General features: G+C 37.0%; 1 protein-coding gene across 8 annotated transcripts in view; it reads right to left on the bottom strand.

Moving 5' to 3' along the window:
• The window catches only part of IRAG1 (inositol 1,4,5-triphosphate receptor associated 1), a 96,677-nt gene that overhangs the window by 70,477 nt on the left and 6,087 nt on the right, over window positions 1–20,113 (bottom strand). For 2 of the 8 annotated variants that reach the window (XM_085581333.1, XM_085581342.1), the window contains exon 2: window positions 1,432–1,500. The exons of 3 other annotated variants lie outside the window; for them this stretch is intronic. The gene's annotated coding sequence lies outside the window, so the exon portion shown is untranslated. Of the gene's footprint in view, window positions 1–1,431; window positions 1,501–10,708; window positions 14,702–20,113 lie in introns of those variants that run through there. 3 more of the 8 variants (XM_085581332.1, XM_085581351.1, XM_085581331.1) reach the window with 2 other exon arrangements.

Raw genomic sequence — 20,113 nt, 5'->3', positions numbered from 1 at the left:
TTCTCAGTATGGTAAAATGGTCTTGCCTTTTGTGTACACCTTAATTTGCTTGGACACATTGGTAACATATGTTATTATGGGTAAATTTATTACATAATGGGTGACTAAGACACTTTCCAGCTGCAGCGAAATAAGATTTTACTTACAGTTTTCTTTTTCCTGCCCCCTACTTCTCTAGACCAACCTATAATCCACAGCATTCCATATGCTGTGTTCTTCTGAGATTTGTCAGAACACTGTTCTTTTAAGTTAATTAGAATGTGGCAAAACAAGTACTTTTTAAAAATTTTTTTTTGCTAAACACTTCTTAAAAGTGGGTAGATAAAATCCTCAGTAAAACTTAATTGTAGTCAGACAGGAAACTGGGAGCTGTCACCCATGCTGTCACCAAGGCTAATAGATGTTACTACTTAGCCAAATCACAGGAACTTTAGAGCAATTCTTCTGACTGTTAGGAGAATTTAACTCTTGCTAGCCACAGGAACAAGGAGTGGGCAAGAAGGGTTGTTTGCAAATCCATGGTAGAATGAAGACTGCAAAGGAGGAAGGTTAAGCAAACATTGTTCCCAGGAAAGGACCTGAAGTTATTAGGAAGTGTGATATGTTCATACAAGTTAAAGTATTTAACAAACAGGATTTTGGAATGTTTTGCTGATAAAACATTTAAGGAAAAAAACCAAATAAAGCCAAAAAGCCTTCAGCAACATGAGAATTAATTATAAGGCATGAAGAAATCAAAAATCACTGAAATCAGACCCAAATGTGTAGCCCCTAAACCAAATATTTTCTGCCCTGAAGATTCATTTTATGCCCTTTCCGATCATTTAGAAATTATTAAAGAAACCCATACCTGTTCTACATTCAAATAATCTATATATGCAATTTTAAGAAAGGGAAGAAAGAATTAAACTGAAGAATTAAAATGGTTCTTTTAAAAGCCTATAAGCTTTTGGCCATGTGCTGTTTTTTCTGGGATACCTGCATGTTTATGCTGCAGGAACTACCTTATTCCTTTCCCTATGAACTCTAAAGTCATTAACTAACTTTTTAAAAATTCTTCCTCTGAACTTGTGCAGTCCTGATGCTCTACAACAAATAGAGCTAAGCCATCTTTAAGTGAGATACCGAAGACAGTCCCGGCATTGCAATAACTTAATTAGCACCATGCTGCCTTTGCTAGGCTAGTGCAGCCTTAGTACTGACATGTCACACTCCAGCCCGTGGTGAGCAGGGGCCTTGTTTTTATGTAATCTTGCAAGGCAAGGCATCTGAATAAGCAGCCTGAATTATCCTACTTCAAGTTAGTCATTTTATAATCCTATATTAGCCTGTAAAAGTGAGATTGGTACAGCAGTTTGCTCAATCTGAACATATTGATTTATCCAAGTATAAAACCAGAAATTAAATGAAAATATCTGTATCAAATCTTACCTTGCTGAGGTCTCTCTTGTTTTTTTCATCTAAGATGGATCTTCACATCCAGAGTAACTTCTCTGTTCACTTTAAAGAGTGGAGATAATGCAACGCTTCAGATATTACTATTACACAGGATTTTTGAATTGCATGAGAAATGTTGAAATGGGAAAACTTTGCAAAAACGTTTTCATCCTCTGTACAAGCAAGACTATAGCATCTGCATGTCTTCTATATAACTCAGGCAACAATATCCTGGCAACCACATTTCAATGGAACAAAGCCAGGTAATTAAAATTACTAGATTAAGCATCCATCTCTTTTTATCATCCCACTTGATAAGACAGACTTACTCATATGGGAAGTGATGGTCAAAAATCTGCTAGATGTAGTGAAGTGAGATGTTGTCTCACTCTCAGGTGTTGTCTGTCTCTAAGCTACAGAGTCTTTAATTTTGTTTGCCATTGCCCATTTAGCTTCTCTTTCACAGCACTATCCTCCCGAGAACTTCAAAAATTAACTCTATCATTTTGTATGCTATGCTTTGCAGACATCTGCATAGCTTGGTGAATTTCATTAATACTTCACAAACAACATTGTCAAGCTTTGTAATTTCTCTATAAAAGCTAAAAGGATTAAATTCACTGCACCAATAAAACCACTCAATGCACTATCATCCTCATCATGTCCACTCACTCATTTTAATAGATTCCTAATACCATAAGTCAAAACTTTGGCTTCCACTCTTCTGCAACTGCACAGCCTAATCCCCCTGCAGAAGCCAGACTTCTGCTAAATCAGACTATGAGGCAACAGTTCAGCAATGAAGAGCTTTTGGATTCCTTTTTTTTTGGTGGTCATGTGAGGAACTGCTCTGAACTATATGCTGGTGTCTGAAGATTTCAGTAGTCACACCATTCCTATGAAAGGGAAAGTGAGGCAGGATGCTACTCTGCAGCAAAGTACAAAAGAAGGACTGTCGATCTAGATCATATCTTGGTCAAAACAGACCTCAAATTGACTGTTGTACAAAGCAAAAAAAAAAAAAAAGGGGGGGGGGGGCTCTTGCATTTTCGTTTTTGGGTGCAAAAATTTAATGTACCTACATTCAGACTCATTATCTCTAAGATTTCATTCCCAGTCTTAGATACCACACAATGACCTCAGTGTCTGGAAGAGATGTTAAGAAACAGGCTTTAGGATGACAGGCAAAACAGCTGGTAACCTACATAAATACTTTTTGTTTCCTTGCACTGTATCACCCCACACTTACCCTCAATTCCCACAGCCTAACCTGTTACAACTACCTCATTCTCTTCCTAAAGTGTAGCAACTTGAATAATGGAGAGGAAACTTCTGTTCTCACTGTTTATATCTAAGATTGCTGGTTTTTCCACAATGACCCATTTAAGCAAAGTCAAACACCCCAATAAAATTCTTCAGAAAGTAAGGGGGAAAGAAAGAAACTAAAACCTTCTTTTAAGAAGGTTGGCTCCTCATTCCCTTTCCCAATCTTACCTTCACAGCCATTACTATCTAATTAATAAACGTTTAAATACACAAGGTGAAGCAGATTATATTCCCTTAAGTATATTTTGCCTGGTTAAGACACTGGCCTAACACTACACATCTTGCATAGGAATAAATTTGGCTTTTAAATATGTACAAACCAGAGCCCAGCAAATGCACAAATATGCACAATGCTGATTTTTCTTATGGAATCACAGACAAAGCATAGCTTTGGAACAGTCTGTCCACACACTTATTCTCTTTTCCTTTTCAAAACTTGTCTTGCATTTTACCTTGCCAATAAATTAAAAATATTTTCCTCTGATTACCTGGTCAATCACTGCAAGCTCACATTCTACTGCCCAATTACTGTGCTGAAACTTAAGATACTAGACTAGGAAAACCTGATAGCATTTTCCACACTTAGAGCAGAAGAGAAAAGCCCCCCAACACGCGCATCTCCTGATGTCTAAGTGGACAAAACACAACACATGAACAGAAACAAAATACATTTCTATTTGCTTCTGTGTGCTCTTTTAGCATTTGGAAAGGGGAAGAATATTTTCATTATTAATTAAGAAGTAGAACAGCTTTTGCTACAGATTCAGAGCAGCTTACACAATTTCATCTCTGCTAATACAAGGATTACTTGAAATGTCTGAGATGTCTCATCTAAAGAGATTATAATGGCCTAGGAAAAAGGAATAGAAGGAAGCTGAATGATTCATTTTACAATTTTACACGGCAACCTTTAATGCAGCTTTTAAATTACTTAAAGATTTTTTGTGTTTTCAATTAAGCTGAGTGAGAGTAGGTTTTGATTAGATATTAGGAAGGAATGTTTAACTATAAGGGCAGTGAGGCACTGGAGCAGGTTGCCCAGAGACATTGTGGACTCCCCATCCCTAATACTGGATTGGGATCTGTGGGAGATGTCCCTGTTCCCTGTCCAGGAGTTGGGACTGGATGATCTTTAATGTCCCTTCCAACCCAAAGCATTCTGTGATTCTGGGAGCTCTCTTCATAGAGGCTACTAACACATATAATAGAGCCTGCATAGAAATGTTAATAAAATTAGTTAATAAAGTCATACTAAATATGAGTGTGTTACACAAGGTTATGCTGAGTATGCACAAGTATGCACAAAATATTTAAATTCTTTAACTACAGAATTAACTACACAGCAGCCCCTTCGGTACAAAAATAATGAGCATTGCTTAATGAACTTTCCAACTGCTGTTGAAAGACCAACTTCCAGTTTGGAAAAGATTACTTTTCTTCAGCCTTTCAAAGACCAGGCAAAGGCCAGTGAAAAGTATTTCAGCTGTCAGACCCGGTGATCAAAGTCACAATGATCAATGATCACATATTAAACTTGCTGAAAGCTAACTTTTATCAAGGTTCTCTTAAACAGTTGATGTGATTCAGAGTATTTTGGTGGCATTGTTATCCAGAAGAAAGCAAAGGATAAAAAGAAGGCACAACAAGAGTGTTGTCCAGAGGTTTCAGGTAGTATTGTCACTGCTAAGATGATAGATTTCTGGTATTCTATTAGAGTCAAGTGTGTATTCAATAAATTAGGCTTGAATAGTAAATTCAAGATGCAAAGGTTATTTTCTTTCCACTTCATGAAAAAAGGAGGAGATAACACATTTATAAACCAAAAGCTGCAGTTCCCAGTTTTCCATCACCACATTCCTCCACTAAATCTGGATGAGAGCTACAACCAGCAGCAATCAGCTCTGGCTTCCATATACACTTGAAACTGAGGCACATTTGCTGTTTCCACAGGCTGCTCTGCCTTGAGAACCTCCAAAATCCATCCTGAGAAAGGACTGAACATGCAGCTGAGTCTTTAGGAGAGCAGTTACTGCTTCATCACCTCCCTGCAGTACTTGCATTTCTCACAGCAAGGCTGACATTCTTTTGAGACTATAAAAGGCAGCAACAGATAAATTAATGGAATTTTTAGAACACAGCAGTAAAGTGCTTTGAAGTAGCAAGCAACTAAAAAAGGAAATCAAGCAGCCATTACATCAGCTGAATGACAAAGGCTTCTGAGAACTCATTCAAAATTTAATCTGCCATGATCTTATATGACAGCATTACTTATATACATGTTTAGCAAAAAGTTAATTTGATCCTTAAGATATTTTAAGCTTCTCCTAAAGCATTGGTTCACAGAAGAAGATGTTATACACAAATCTTATTATAGTTTTTGGAATGATGAAATACCAGCTGTTCCTCACTGAGGCTTAAGCAAAGCATTTTTACCTCACATAGTAGAATCTGTTCAATCAGTCTCACTTTCTGTTTAGCTGTGGGTGAGCACACACTTTATTATTTCCAATAGTTGATCTGTGACACCTGCTGAGTGAGCCCTTGAGAGCTGCTGCCACATGCTCTTCAGCCTTCCTACCCAACCTCCAAACATTTCTGACCACAGAAGATAATTTTAGAGACTTCATGTATAGTCTATGAGCCAGAAACAAGGAGCCTCAATTCTACAATGTCTGGCTTTTTGGCTTACACCTTCCATACCACACTATATAGTCCTTCAATAAGTGCATATCTCCAAAAAGGCAGTTAAATGCATTTTTAAAAAGCAGTTTAACAGATAAAATCTTCCAAGGGATGGGACAGCTGCAATGTCACTGCACTAAGTAACTCAGCTCTAAATGTCTTCAAATTCTTACCTTTCTCCTCAACTATCACTCATATATTGAGCTTGAAAAAACATGATTAAGAGTTCTCTTCCTGAATTTTTCCTCTAATATTGCCTGCCATCCCAAACAGCATTTCATTTCTTGATTTGCATAATCCTTCATTGTTTCATCTATCTTTATTTCCTTTTCCTCAGCTTTCTATCTTGCTCAGAATAACTAACCTTCCTGAAATCATGATTTTCAGCTTTTAATTAGGCAACTATTTTTCCAATTCAAAGTCAGCTCTGTGTTAAACTCAGTAATGTGACTTATATGAGAAAATGCAAGAAATAGGTTTGATGCTTAACAAATCTTTCCCCAGGGGACTAAAATTCTGCTGTACACAAAGGGAGCACTGACCAAAGCATATGCAAAAGTTGCCCATTTCTTATACAGCACTCTTCCAATGGTCAAAGCATTTTACATGCTAATATATTGGTTTTTCCCTCAGATCCAAAGTAGGTGAATAGAGTGGGTATTTTACTGTGAACAACACCGTGCACATGGAAGCTTCAGTTTAAGATAAGGGGAAACTGAATACATTAACATAAAATGAAAAATTATTCTAGAAATCTAAAGTGTTTGCTAAAATGCACTGTATTACTTTGCTTAAACGTGCACTATTGTTATATTGGATATTGTTACAATAACAATATTGCATATTGTTAAATTTTTTCTTGCAAGACAGAGAAATTTTAAACTTGTTGCAAGCTAGTTTCACCAAAAATACACTCAGAAAAATAATGAGAAAATCACATTAAATTTAATTTGCACCCCATTTATACCTCTACCAGTAAAACCAGTTAATGTTAGAATTCTTTAAAAATGGGCCCAGTTTTATGGCAGCAAATGTTTTGAAAATTCTACACTGAAAAGTGTAACAGTGAAATAAACATCTGATAAACATCTCCCTTGTTTATAACATGAAAACAAGAGCTGGTCCCATTTAACTGCAGACTGCATTTAATTCAAAAGAAACTGAAAGACTCGAGGAAGAAAGTGTTTTTAACAATTGCAGTGTCTGAAAACATTCCTACTGAGAACAGAAATATGGGACCTGTCTATCAGCTAGATTGTGGTATTTGTTTTGGTTTTTGTAAACTGTTATTATGTGCTTCTGCATTATTTTGATTTTACTTCCCAGGTGTATTCATGCTTCAGAGGACAATGATCCAAAAGTAATATCAGCAGTCATTTAAATACTTAGGGTTTGTGCCAGAGTCCCAAGTAAAGATTTTTCTTCTATATGGTGACAAGGTCAGCTGTGAAAATCCTATTCAGCTGAACACCCAGGGAAGAAAAATGTTGGGCTGAGATGTTTTGGAAGACACCGATGTGATTAACAGAGCTTCTCTTTTGCCATGATGCAGGAAGAATGAAGCAAAACCATGAAGCCACATGTGATCATTCCATTCATTCCCAACAAAATTTAAAAATTCAATTGCTTAAAAAGATTCCCAAGGACAGACAGGGCTGGGAAAGATTGAAAGAAACACAGAGACAGGCCCAGCAAGCAATGCCATGAGATATCAACAGATTTCTGAAGGCTTATAGAAGTTATTTACTCGTTCCTTTTAAATGGGGATACTTCAAAACCAAAAGCATTGGACACAAATGTATCTTTGGCAATGGGGGACAGCACAATGCCAGAAGAATGACTTTTAATCAGAGCTGTTTATAAAATTCAGGGTACCAACATAAACAATACAACATATAAACACAAGCTTGCACTGCAAGGTATTAACTTGCAAGTTAATACCTGCTTAAGACACTTTAAGCAAAAAAAAAGCCTTCTAAATATCAGTTTCTGAGGACCTAATCTCAGAACCCTTGACTACTTTAAAAATAGGTTTTGTTTGAAGTTTGGGAGGGATACAATTATTACCAGTAGCATGCAATATCTGTGACAACTCTTTTGCCTGCTTATGTTTGAAGGAACTGATGTCAAGGTAAAATTATTGTATTTGTCACCTGAAAAAATCAGATTTCATGACTCACATACCATTGTATAGTTAAGAAGTAGCAATATTTCATTCCTGCTAAGACAGAACAGAAGTATTCCTATTCAAAGAATCTTCTCCTCCACTTGCTTTACATAGCAAGTAAAAGCATAGCATTGCTTTTACTAATTTACACAAGTTTCAAATTATTTAAATTTAACAAGTGCTCTACTCAAAACATTTCAGCATAACAATAGTTTCTAAATTTGTTCATGAACTTTTTTGCTTCTTTAACATATGCTTCAATGAGGTAAACCAGACATCTTTTTTTACTGGATGCATCATTCTAATTTACTATACCTAAAGTCCTACATATTTATATATTTACCTGGTAATGTTTATGTAGAACACTTATTTCTATCTTGTTTCTACCTGTTGAATATCTGCTCTCCATCTTGGAAAGGTATTTAACCTTTAGCAGGCCTTGTGGAAATCGAAGTTTTTCACTAGCAAAAAGTTACAACTGGGCTGCTTGAAGCCTTTACAGCCAAATCTAAACTTTTCCTTCTACTGCTTTAAATACCTCTCCTATTTATTTTTTTAACCTGGTACAAAATACAGATGACACTTCAGTTTGAATTTTGATTTTGAAAACCAAAGTACACCCTCACTGGGAAGATGGCAAAAAAATTAATCTCATTCATCCTAGTTTCAGTAATAGTTGGATTTTCTACTTTGTTCTGACAAATCCTTTGTTAGATTTGATTTTTTTACAAGAGCATGGGCTGTATTTTGAGATATTTTTTGCTGCATAAATAAATATTGATAAATGATACTATTATATTTTCATTAAAAGTGTTTTATTACAATATCTGCCTTCTCCCTAAAATATAAAACTGTTTATTTTACATCTCAAATGAGACCTTTGCTACCTTACAGGGTTTTTCGCAGTAACCTATTTGTTACACTGTAGTTGATTAGACTTACTCCAGCACTGTTGAAGTCCTTACCCTGTAAGTATTTGTGCACAAAGTCATGCATAAAGAGCTTTTTGGAGAGCAAAGCAAATATCTGTGACCCTTTGACAATGCACCTCCATTCTTTTAAATATTTAAAGCAGCTTTACTTGGCACTGCTATCTCTTTAGTAATATTATTTAGGTCAATTTCTCTCAAATTATTCTTACTGACTAAATATATCAAGAAGGTGCATTTTTAGACTGCCAGCTCTTCAGAACAGGAAAAGTATTAATTTTATAGTGTCAGAAACAACAATGTTATGATCTTTGTGCACTACTGTTAATTAAAAAGGAACACTGTCCCAGAGCACAGATGGATAAGTATGATCAGATCAGCACTCTGCCTATTCCTCCTTCTCCCTCCATTATTTATTGAAGTTGTTTGGATTTGTTTATAAAAATCCCAATAACAACAAACTTCTAATTTTTTTCCCGCAAATGACTGAAGAACAAACTTGCATTGCTTCCCTTCACATTAAATAAAAGCAAAGCTGAGAACAAAAAGCCATTTCCATTAAAATCCAGTCCATGTAATTTATCATTTATGTACAACTGCCCTAACAATTTTCCACCAAAACCATTGTTTCAATTACCTTATTTGCCAAAACAAGAAAGGACAAGTGTATCTTAACAAAATTTTCCCTTTTGGCACTGCCCTTTCAGAGTAAATAACCAGTTTTCACTACTAAACACTAACATACAAATTCTATAAAATTAAGGTAAAAGTAATACATTTACGTGGAGGAAAATTCAAAATTTATATGTGCTTATATTTTATGGTGGCAATCCTGCATTTAATTGAAACCAATGTAAATTTATGCCAGGAACAGAGAAAGACACACGGATCCTGACTGGATATACACCTCTTGCAGGTGATGCAGAAAAGGGGAGACAGGAAGAACAATAGAATGGTACTCAAATATCACAACTGACATTTTTGGATACAGGTAAGACTGCTCAGACTTTACAGGAAAAAAGAAAGAAAGCTTTACCCACGTTCACAGGGAAAATGCACATATCTGAGGCCCCTTCCAGTTCAGTGTTGCCAGCAAGAACTTTGCCATTCAGTTTAGAGAGAGCCAGATAGTCTCAAGGGACTGAGGACATGAACACTGCTGTCCTGTTCACAGCTTTATGCACAGGCCACAGTGAGAAGGTGGTCTTTCAGGATGTTTTTTTTCAAGAAGGAATGCCTGCATTCTCAATTAAATATTTTGACATTCGTTCTGATGAAATTTAGCAAGGAACGTTGCTATTAAATGTATTATTCTCAACAGCTAGATCCCCAGATCAGCACTGTACTTTTTGTAATTATCAGCTATTGTGAGCAGCTTTTATTTATCTCTTTCTCCCTCTGCCTTATTTATGAGTCATTTTGTCTTCATTAAAAAACAAAAAAAGTATAGTTAAACAGTGGATTCAGTTTCTCCCTTTGCTGTTTAGGATGGTTTTTATCAAACAGCTTCCTTCAGAAAAATAGAAGCACATATATGTCATGTCAATGAGTCTGTAAGAGGATAACTAAAATATGCGTGTAAAAGTGTGTTTCATCAGCTACAGATAAGCTGTCCCAAATACCAATGTCATCACTATGGATTTTTGTTACACTTGCTGTAACATGATTGTACCATAAAAAAATAACCCATGTTAATTATGACCAGGAGAAATATTAGCCTGTTAAACAGCAAGGAAACACATCTATAATTACCTCCTGGCAAAACAAAATGAGCAAAAATACTTATGCAATAACAAAAAATCCAGCCAAATAGGACAAAACAAAGCAACCAACCTTCTTTGTTATAAACTAACAGTACCTGTTTTCAAAAATCCTATTAATTCTAATTTTAAAAAAACTAATTAATTCTAATTGCTGCCTTTCTTTACTGGTTTGATACACAGACAAATCCTCACACTGCTGCTTTATTATCAGTTACAAGAGCTCAAGTCTGAAGTTGCTAAGGATTTTGCAGCTCAAGCTCAGATTAATTTTTTTTTTAAATCCAACCTTTCTTTTTTAAAAGAAACCCAACCACACAACATGCTCCACTCCACCTCTCCCAAATTGTCTGGAAAAAAACTGTCTCAGGAAAACTTGAGGGTAGTAGGATGGTAAGATGCCTTACACATCTGATGCTTTGCAGCACTCTTGCCAGACTGTTGAGCTCTTGGGTTCTGTTTCCTCTCTGGGTTTCATCACGGAAACCCAAACGCAGCCAACGGAAGCGTGCCAAGGCAAAGCTCTTTTGGCTCATTCTTGAGTGCCCTGCTAAGTGGCAGTGTCAGGAAGTCTGCATGGGGTGGGAGGACACGAGGCAGCAGCGGCACGGAAAGAGCTACGCAAGAAATCATTAGAGGCGTTTACTTGTCCCATTATAATAGGCTGCACCAAAACTTAGTTTTAACTCCAAACCAGTAAATTCCACATGGAAGCTTTAAAAATTGTCTTGATAAAAAAAAGGGCAAAAATTGGACTTTAGTTTTATTGTATTTCTTCAAATTTTTATCTTGTTTTTCTGTGTGTGCTGGTGGGGGATTTTTGTTTGTTCATTGAATTGTGAGAACTAAACAGCTGCTAAATACCCAGCAAGAGGAAGTGAGAATCATCAACAGTTAGAGGACCAGGCGTGCTGGTCAATTATGATTTTAAAAGTTACTCCTTTTTATTTGAGTACTCCAATGGCCAAGCCATACAAGGTACACAGAGGGTCACAGGAGCTTCTAAATAGATAAACTGATGTCTTTCATGTGCCTTGTGGTACTCAGAAATCCTCAGAACTTCTCAGCATGTTTAATTCCATTATATTTAAGTTGCTATTGTCATAATTAGCTTCTTCCCTGAGCATCTGTTGCTTCACCCACAGCAATTGCCTGCACAAATTGTTCTATCTGTGCTGCCAGGTATTGGAGTGTCCTCATCATCCAAAAATCCTTGTCTGACAAACATCCTTGAGGATTGGAATGACATGATCTTTAAGGTCCCTTTCAACTCAAACCATTCTATGATTAATGAGAGTTCTAGATGTTTCTCCCTACAGAGAAAACAGTCAGCTTTACTAGACCTGCTGGTATTTTGGACTTGTAGTGAATTTCCTATACAGAAGATATTTTATTACATCAAATTATAAGTTACAGGGACACAGATGAGCCCTCAAACATGCCAGCATTTCTCTTGGTCTCAGAATGCCTTCTTTTTTTCATATATTTCAGTCTACTAAGTCTATAATTGCAGTAAGCCTCTTTTTGTGAAGATGGCCTGGCCTTAACTTTCATGGAAGCATTGCCTTTTTTGTGTGTGTGCTGCCAGAACATTTTGATCTTGCAAGTCACACCTCAGTATGATTGAAAACAATTTCATTTATCTGTAAACACCTTGAAAATCCTTTTCACTGTCATCTACAACAGTACATAACTTCCCAGATCATAACAGCTCTAAAGAAAACCTTCAACATACCAGCTCTTCCTGCACATTCAGTAAGAGGCCAATGAAAACAAAACCCTGCAAAACTCAAAAACCAAAGCCAGACAGCTCCCAAACATATTTCCAGTGAATTTTAAGATGTAACATGGGGCAAGACAGTCTGAGACAAGCACATATATAACATATGCTTTCAATTATTTTCATGAAAACATGAAGTTTACAAGAACAAAATAAGTATGGCAGATTCCATTTTAGAAGAGAGTTCAATTTCTAGGCCTGAGATTCTAAAACTCAAGCCTTCAGCTTCCCAACCAGACCTGACCAATATAAAATAACATCAAAGGGAGCAAAGTTTCAGATCAACAACAATATTGGCTCCACCACCTCCCTGGAGCTTTCATTCTTTGTGAGGTTTTCACCACTCCATCACTCATATATGCAAGGTAGGATTTCCTGTGTTTTGCCTGCACACAGCAAAGCAGACTCCTCCCACCCTGTTATGGATTTGCTGTCCCTCTTGTCCAACCCTTCTGCATCTTGGAAACAAATTCATTTTAAGAAGCTGCTTTTCTTCAGCCACAGTGAGCCTCATTCCCTAGACCTCCTGATGAGGGGCTAACCATGGTCCACACACACTCCAAGGGAAGCCACCACACTGCCTATCCCACACTGCTGGCTCCAGCTTCTTGGAGAAGCAGCTGCCTATCACTTCCTAGCTTCCAGCACAGGCCTTGGCTCAAAGCCACCCTCATGTAAAAAGTCTTGCATTTGGAAACGGATTTAACAAACCACCTAGCAGTTCATAAGCATAACAACGTGAAATATCTAAACAATCAGCAGAGAGTTTCATCTGTTTCCAGGTGGTTTCCCCCCCATTGACTCAGTAGTGGGTTTGCATTTTTTAAAAGAAAGTTGTCTTGCAACACTGCATTAACATTTTATGCAAGAATTCTACAACATTGATGAAAGCTTGTGTATACGGTAATAAAAATCTTACTATTTTTGCAGCCATAACAGGACAATATTGACACTGCTGCTTATTGTCCATCCAGCTGAGCTCATGACTGCATTTAAATTTTTAGGGGCTGCAGTAAGTTGCCCCTACAGTCCACAGCATTTAACTCCTATGTAAGCCCTTTTCTCACTCAGCCTGTAAAGCATCTTCTATTCCTAATCCTGCCTCCAGAGCATTGTCCTTTTCATTACAAATTATGTTTAACAGAGCACATACTGTATGGAGCACAGAATCATAGAACTATTAAGGCAGGAAAAGATCCCCAAGATTATCAGGTCCAACCTTTTACTGATCACCATCGAGTCAACTAGACTAGAGCACTAAGTGCCACATCCAGTCTTTTCTTGAACACTTCCAGGGATGGCAACTCCACCACCTCTCCAAGAAGCCCATTCCAATGTTTAACAACCCCTTCTGTGAAGAAATTTTTTCCAGATGTCTAACATCAACATTATCTGGTACAGTTTGTGGCCATTTTCTCTCTTGTCCTGTCGCTGGTTTTCTGGGAGAAGAGGCTGACCCCTACCTGGCTACAGCCTCCTTTCAGATCACTATAGAGAGTGATGAGGTCTCTCCTGAGCCTCCTTTTCTCCAGGCTAAACACCCCCAGCTCCCTCAGCCACTCCGCACAGGACTTGTGCTCCAGACCCTTCCCCAGCTCTGTTGCCCCTCAATGTCTGTCTTGCAGTGAGGGGCCCAGAACTGGACACATCATTCAAGATGTGGCCTCACCAGAGCCCAGCACAGGGGACAATCCCTGCCCTGGTCCTGCTGGTCACATCATCACTGGTCCAGGCCAAGATGCCACTGGCTTTCCTTTTGAAAATATAGCCAAAAGTATTTTTTTTTTTTTAAATAGTTGAATAATTGAAAGAATGGTAAAAGTCTTGTTTCCCTCCTTTATAGAGTTGATCTGTCCACATATCCCTAATAAAAAACCTGATAGATAATTCACTATAACAACTGCCAGTCTTTCCAAAAGAAATGGGAAATTCCTATCAATTTTGTTTCCAGATCAGAGGCAAAGCATCCTTGTAAAGGTCCTCTTATGAGATATACTGATCTTATCTGTTCGCTTTTAGAAAGTTTATTGTAGATAATTAGCTGCATAGATTTGGGAAGATGAACTACATGCAGTTGCTTTTAATTCCAGGAATTCAAGAAACATGGTAAGTGCCCCTACAAGTGTTTATAAGAAATTCCCTTCCATCACTATTTTTCTTTAGAGGTTCAGAATAAATTTGGGGAAATGAAAGATTTTAAATTCATTCTAACTTGTTCCACAATGTAGGAAGTATTTAAACAACCTGGAGAAAAATGCAACTGATTTTATTTTAAACAGAATTTTTGGAACTAAATTCAAGTTGCCAAAACAAGAGCAGCACCTTGCATGTAATACTTTCTTGTGTAATAGTGAATTTAAGTCTTTCTTGAAAACTCCTAAGGAAACATATGGATAATTTCACAGAGAAGTGTCACAAACCAAAGGCCTACAGAGGAAAGTAATAATAAACAATATCCTCTTCTCTTCACTCATCCCATTAGAATAGCAACAGAATATAAACTCCACAAGAGAGTAATTGATCATCCTGATAGTAAAAGTCAGCACAGAATTCCAACTTCACAGTATTAAGGTAACAAAAGAAAATCACAAAACTCTCATTCTAATTTGCTACAAAGATGAAGTAAAACTTGTCATGTAAAACTACACAATGATGTGCAATTTCTGCTTTTTTTTTTTTTTTTTTTAGGAGTATACACAATAGAATCTCATTACGTGAGTCCAAAACTGCTTGGCAGCCATTTGAGGGCAATGTGCTTGCGTTTGTGGTGAGAGGGGGGAGGAAGAGGAACACCAAAACACAGGAAGTTACATGAAGGATCTGTAGTGCTGTGTGCTTGATTTAATCAGTCAGGGTAACATTGATGTCACAAAGTCGCACTTAAATAATTTCTTACTGCTCTGTAGATGTAGTACCTGCCTGAAAGCACTAGGAAGCTGTACCTTTTGCAGTCTGCCAGGTGTAACTTGGCTTATTCCCACGTAATTTCATGTATCTCAACTCCTTTCAGTAACTGGATGATCCAATGCATGACTTGCAATTCCTTTTTACCAAGAACACTCCAAACACTCACTGCAAGAAGCACTGCCAGCAGGAATGTTAAATGTGCTATTGTTTACAGTGGTGGTCACCACTGTACCCTGGGAGTCAAGAGTAAACCTCTCACACTGTTAAGGTTTGGTCAGTTCCTCATCATTCTCCCCGTATCCCTTTTGAGATACATTTTCTGCAGGAGATACAAAAGTTTAAGGTAGGGGCACTTCCCACGTTGTCACTTCTGGGACTGCCGACTGTGAGTTTTTTGGTTGTTTAAAGCCCAGCCATTCTTCAGTTTGGGTCAGCATTCAGAAAAGATAGTGCTGTCATTAGCAGTTGTCCTGTGCTAATTCTTCTGTGCCCCAAATTTTCCATGTCATTCAAAATTCACAACACAAGAACTTCCTCATCTCCATGCCACCATCTTCCAACACACTAAAATGTCACATTACCTCCACGGATGTTCATGCCTACATCTCTTTGACAACTCATATTGCTCAGCTGCATGTTTAATAGCAATTTTTATTTTTGAAATAAAATAGAACAATAAAAGCTTTGCTGATGTCATCTGACTCAAAAATAAAGAGATCTTCAGCATTTTGAAACTAGGAATATTGTAATTTTTTAGATGTTGCTTAATTTTGTTTAAATGCCATTTTAGTTGGGCGCATATTTTCTGAATTTATATTATTTCTACATGGCAAACATCCTCATTCATCAAAGACAAAACTACTTATCAGTGATCAACATACCCTGCCTGCTTAGCTGGAACTACCTACATCTGTGACACCAAGGAGACACTTTACCAGTGGCTGAAAGATCCAGCAGCTGCTGCTGCTCCAGGAACTGGGGACACCGCAGAGCACATAAATCCTGCCCAAGTTCTGACCACAACCCAAACACTCACCATACCCTGCCTCTGCTGGTGCTGATAAGAGAGCGGTCCCCCCTCAGCTCCCTGCAACCCTTTCCAACCTCCACAGAACTCCACACCAGCTGGAATTGCATCCTGCAAGGACAAGCACATAGCAACACTCCCAGCTGCCTGTGGCTCAAGAGGCCATTTGCCTGTTAAAACTAATTTGTTTGCAGACCTGCCAGCAATCTAAACTGACATTTCACTAACCCCGCTGCTTGTGTTTAAGGGACAGCTCAGCATCTGAGAGGAGCTAAAATTTTAGCTGAACAGCATTTAAATACAGTTGCTTAAATGAGGGGGAAAGTGCTTTTAAGAGGCCAAAAATCTCTTTAGGAGTTGTTCTAGCTTAACCCATATGGGTAGGCAAACACTTGTGTTACTCTAGCAATACCTAAAATATTCACTTTTCTAGGAGTGAAAAGAGAATTTTTAAAAACAGATGTTACCCTTTCCAACAGCCTTATCTACTATGTAAAATCACAAATATTTTGTCTGGATATTGTAGCTAACAGTTTGTGAAAAAAAAAAAAGAAAGGTGGAAACTAGACAAAGATGTAACAACCTTGCTTCCCAGACTGAAGACAGTAGTGAAACATTTGATTTAAGGCAATTAACAAATTATTAGTGCATCCCAGTGGTTTCAATATCTGAAGTTCTTTAATGTGACATAAGAGTAAGTAAACACCCTAAAGTAGCACTGTGATTGGTATTTCACAATAGACATTTGTTCCTCAGCTTGGAAGTCTGCAATTTTGTCACAAATATGCTCTTGAAAATTGCAGAATTGGATAAGCTAAAGGAAAATGCTGTATCCTACAAAATCCAACAGCTTGCCATTTTAGCCAATAAAATTTCAGCTAATAAAAGCAACTAGATTGAAAAAAGGAACTGGAATTAATTCAAGTAATGATGACAGGCTAGGACATATTAAAACAAGAAAAAAATTCCTTAATAAAACCCACTGATTTGGAGAAGCCTCTGCTTTCTATAAATCTGTCCACACACTCATACAACATCTTTGGAAAAGAAAGGCTTTAAAACAGAGAGTGGTAAATACTTGTAAATTCTTCCTCTTGCTATCTACCTCAGCTCTCCTGTAAAGCTTTTGGAAAGAAATAAAATCATACTATTGATTAAGAAATACGATAAAACCATACTTTAAAAAAACAATATTCTGCTTCAACAGCACCTCCATTGAAATTGCCATACTGGTCAAACTTGTTTTACAGAAGAAACAGACAAAATACTTATAGAACTGTTTTGTTTTTGTTTTTTTTTAATTATTGCCTATTTTTATTAAAGTTTAGGAGCAGCCATTCAAAAACCTATTTACTCATTTTGGAAACAGAAATGCTTAAACATTTTTTTTCTAGTCTTAATCATACAAAATAACTGTTTCAGCTCTGGGCATGCTCTGCATCCAGCCTCACAAATGGCTATAAATGTGGTTTGGAGACAAACTGAATCTGATTGCAGCTTGTTACAGATGATCCAACAATGTAGAAACAGTACCATGGTCATATTAAATGTATCTAACTTCAAATTTGGCTCTCTGAGGCAGGGACTGAACCAATGACCCCAAGAGCCCCTTTCATTGTAAACTATGCTGTGAATCTATGAATGGAAACTGAAAACACATGGCAACACTTTTTTTAAGTGTCAATGTTTTATAATTCTATTTATAACTCAATAGTGCCCTCTGCTGACGTTTTTCTGCTTGGTTATTTGCATGGAAAAAATGTGAGGGTATGTTACGGGAATGTGTTAACACTTGTCCTGCAAATGAAGGAAGGAAAATTGTACAATGTTCTTGCTTCATATTCAGTCAGCACAGGGCAGAGAATGTAAGTGATCAACACCTTTACCAGATCAGTTTGGAAAGATTGTTTGGGTATTTAAAGTCAAAGCAGATCTCTTCACCCTCTGCCATTAAAATTTAGGATATTTCACAGCAGCCTTCAGAGCTACAGAACAATCCTACCCAGAACACACAAAAACCTCCAAAACTAACTATCAGTCTCCCTTGCTACAACAACAGGAGATGCATGCAGGTAACTTGAAAGAGAAGATAAAAAGTGTCATGATAGAGAAACCTCTCAAATCTGGAATATCAGAATTAGCAACTATTCATCTTCACCTGTGTGAGATGTAGTTTTACATACACAAAACTGTGCAAATGTTAGAGAAAAAAACTTATTATAACCTCTAGTAAAGAAAGGATTTTGGTGTAATTTATTGTCTTTACCCTTGGCTGAGTCTTCTTAAGAAGGCAACATCAAAGCTGCTTTTAAGACAATTTAAATGGATGTATATTCAAAACAAACATTAAAACACACAACAGCTTCTCTAAACACTTGTCAGGATTATAACTTGGTGGTTTAGAATTTTCTCAGTTGTGAGAATTAAATTTTATTAAAACTGCTATAAAGGTTTGCAAAATAAAGTCAAAGTTCTCCCTTCAAAATATTCAGTCTACTTACATTTAATTTCTCGGCAAAATTTTTTTTTTTCCAATTTTACACTAATTTCCAAGTTTTAAAGTGCTTGCTCTTATTTTTAACATATAATTTCTAAACCTGTTTTTTTCTTTTGCAGTCCTACAGTCTCAATGGCTAGTAAGAGTTCCTACTAAACCGATTGTATTCACTAGTTAATCAGGAATAATTACCTATCAGCAATCACCATGATTGAATCATTCTGAGAGCAAGTATACAAGTATTTTCATAATAAAGATAAGATAGTAAAAAAAATATTTGCAGAAGTGAGATGGCCATTCACACATACATGAATTCAAAGGATTTTAGGTATCCTTCATAGAGCTTAAATGTCTTTCATAAACATCTATTTACATAGAAGCGATCTGTTTACATGCCCATGGAAAATAAAAATTACACTAAAGAAATGTAAAAGCCCATCTTTTTCTGTATACTGCTGAATGGGACAGAACAGCAAGGGAAATTCAGGCTAAACTTTCTGAAAAAATCCAACAACAAAGTTAACCAATGAAGCTGATCACCACAAGGGTTGAAAGGTTTCCATCACTACAGTTTCAGACAGATTATTATCAACATTGCATTCCTTTGGTACAGCTAAATTAAGAAAGAAACCTACTTTAAGATTATATTAGAAAACATAATGACCCTTGGCCCTGTCAAAAAAATTACTTAATATTAGAAGTACATCTGAGTAAAACCATGAGAATGTGGTTTGTTGCTTGTGTTATCTTTGATTTACACAAAGGAATTAAGCCTAAACCATAATTAGTTAGTTATTAGCTAGTTAAAGGTGTTTCTCTAAGAAGTTTTGTGTTTCCGGCACATTATAAATTGTGCATACATGCACCCTGAAATTCTAAAATTGTCTGCTAAGGTGCAAATGGGAGTCCAGTGAGATAACAAGTAGTCACTTGTGAAAGCTGCACCTTCCTTCATTTGAATGGTCTGATATGTATTCATGTAGTCATTTGACTGATATAAATAAACTTTTACTCATACTTACAGAGGCAACACAATCCTGAGAGTTTCTTTACTGGCTTCTGAATCAACAGAATTCTTGTCTGAGTTCCAGCAGTAACTCTTCTAGTGGTAACGTGCAAGCCAGAAGAAACACAACTCAATTTTCCATTGCAGGCTGAGCTTGCAGCTAGAAATGGTTTTGTTTATAAACATATTGCAGCATGGGTGGCAACTTCAGCAGCAAGGACTGCAAGGCACCAACAGACTGCTCTGGCAGATGAAAGCAGCTCAGAACTCCAGAACATCCACGTGCATCTTACTGAGATAATTTAATTCCTTATTTCATCTTACTTATTTTGAGGATGGTAAATACTCTTCTATTAAGTGCAAACCCCAAAATTCCCGGGCAGATCACCATACAGCATTTCTAGTGTAGTAGCTTGCGACTGCTGTGCCTAGGTTCCATCAACAACACAGGTTGGAAATACTAAATCAAATACCTCCCAGTATAACCACCCTGACTTACCAGGGAATACCAATTCTAAAAGATGCTGTGATAAGGAATCCCTGAAAACTTACAACTGTATTTTTTTTTCCCTCTAAGTGCAGTTATCTGCTTCTG

Source organism: Lonchura striata, chromosome 5 (assembly GCF_050655825.1).
Source record: "Lonchura striata isolate lonStrDom1 chromosome 5, ASM5065582v1, whole genome shotgun sequence".
Classification (NCBI taxonomy): domain Eukaryota; kingdom Metazoa; phylum Chordata; class Aves; order Passeriformes; family Estrildidae; genus Lonchura; species Lonchura striata.
The sequence above is the reverse complement of the archived record's forward strand: the minus strand, read 5'-3'. Positions and strand labels throughout refer to the sequence as shown.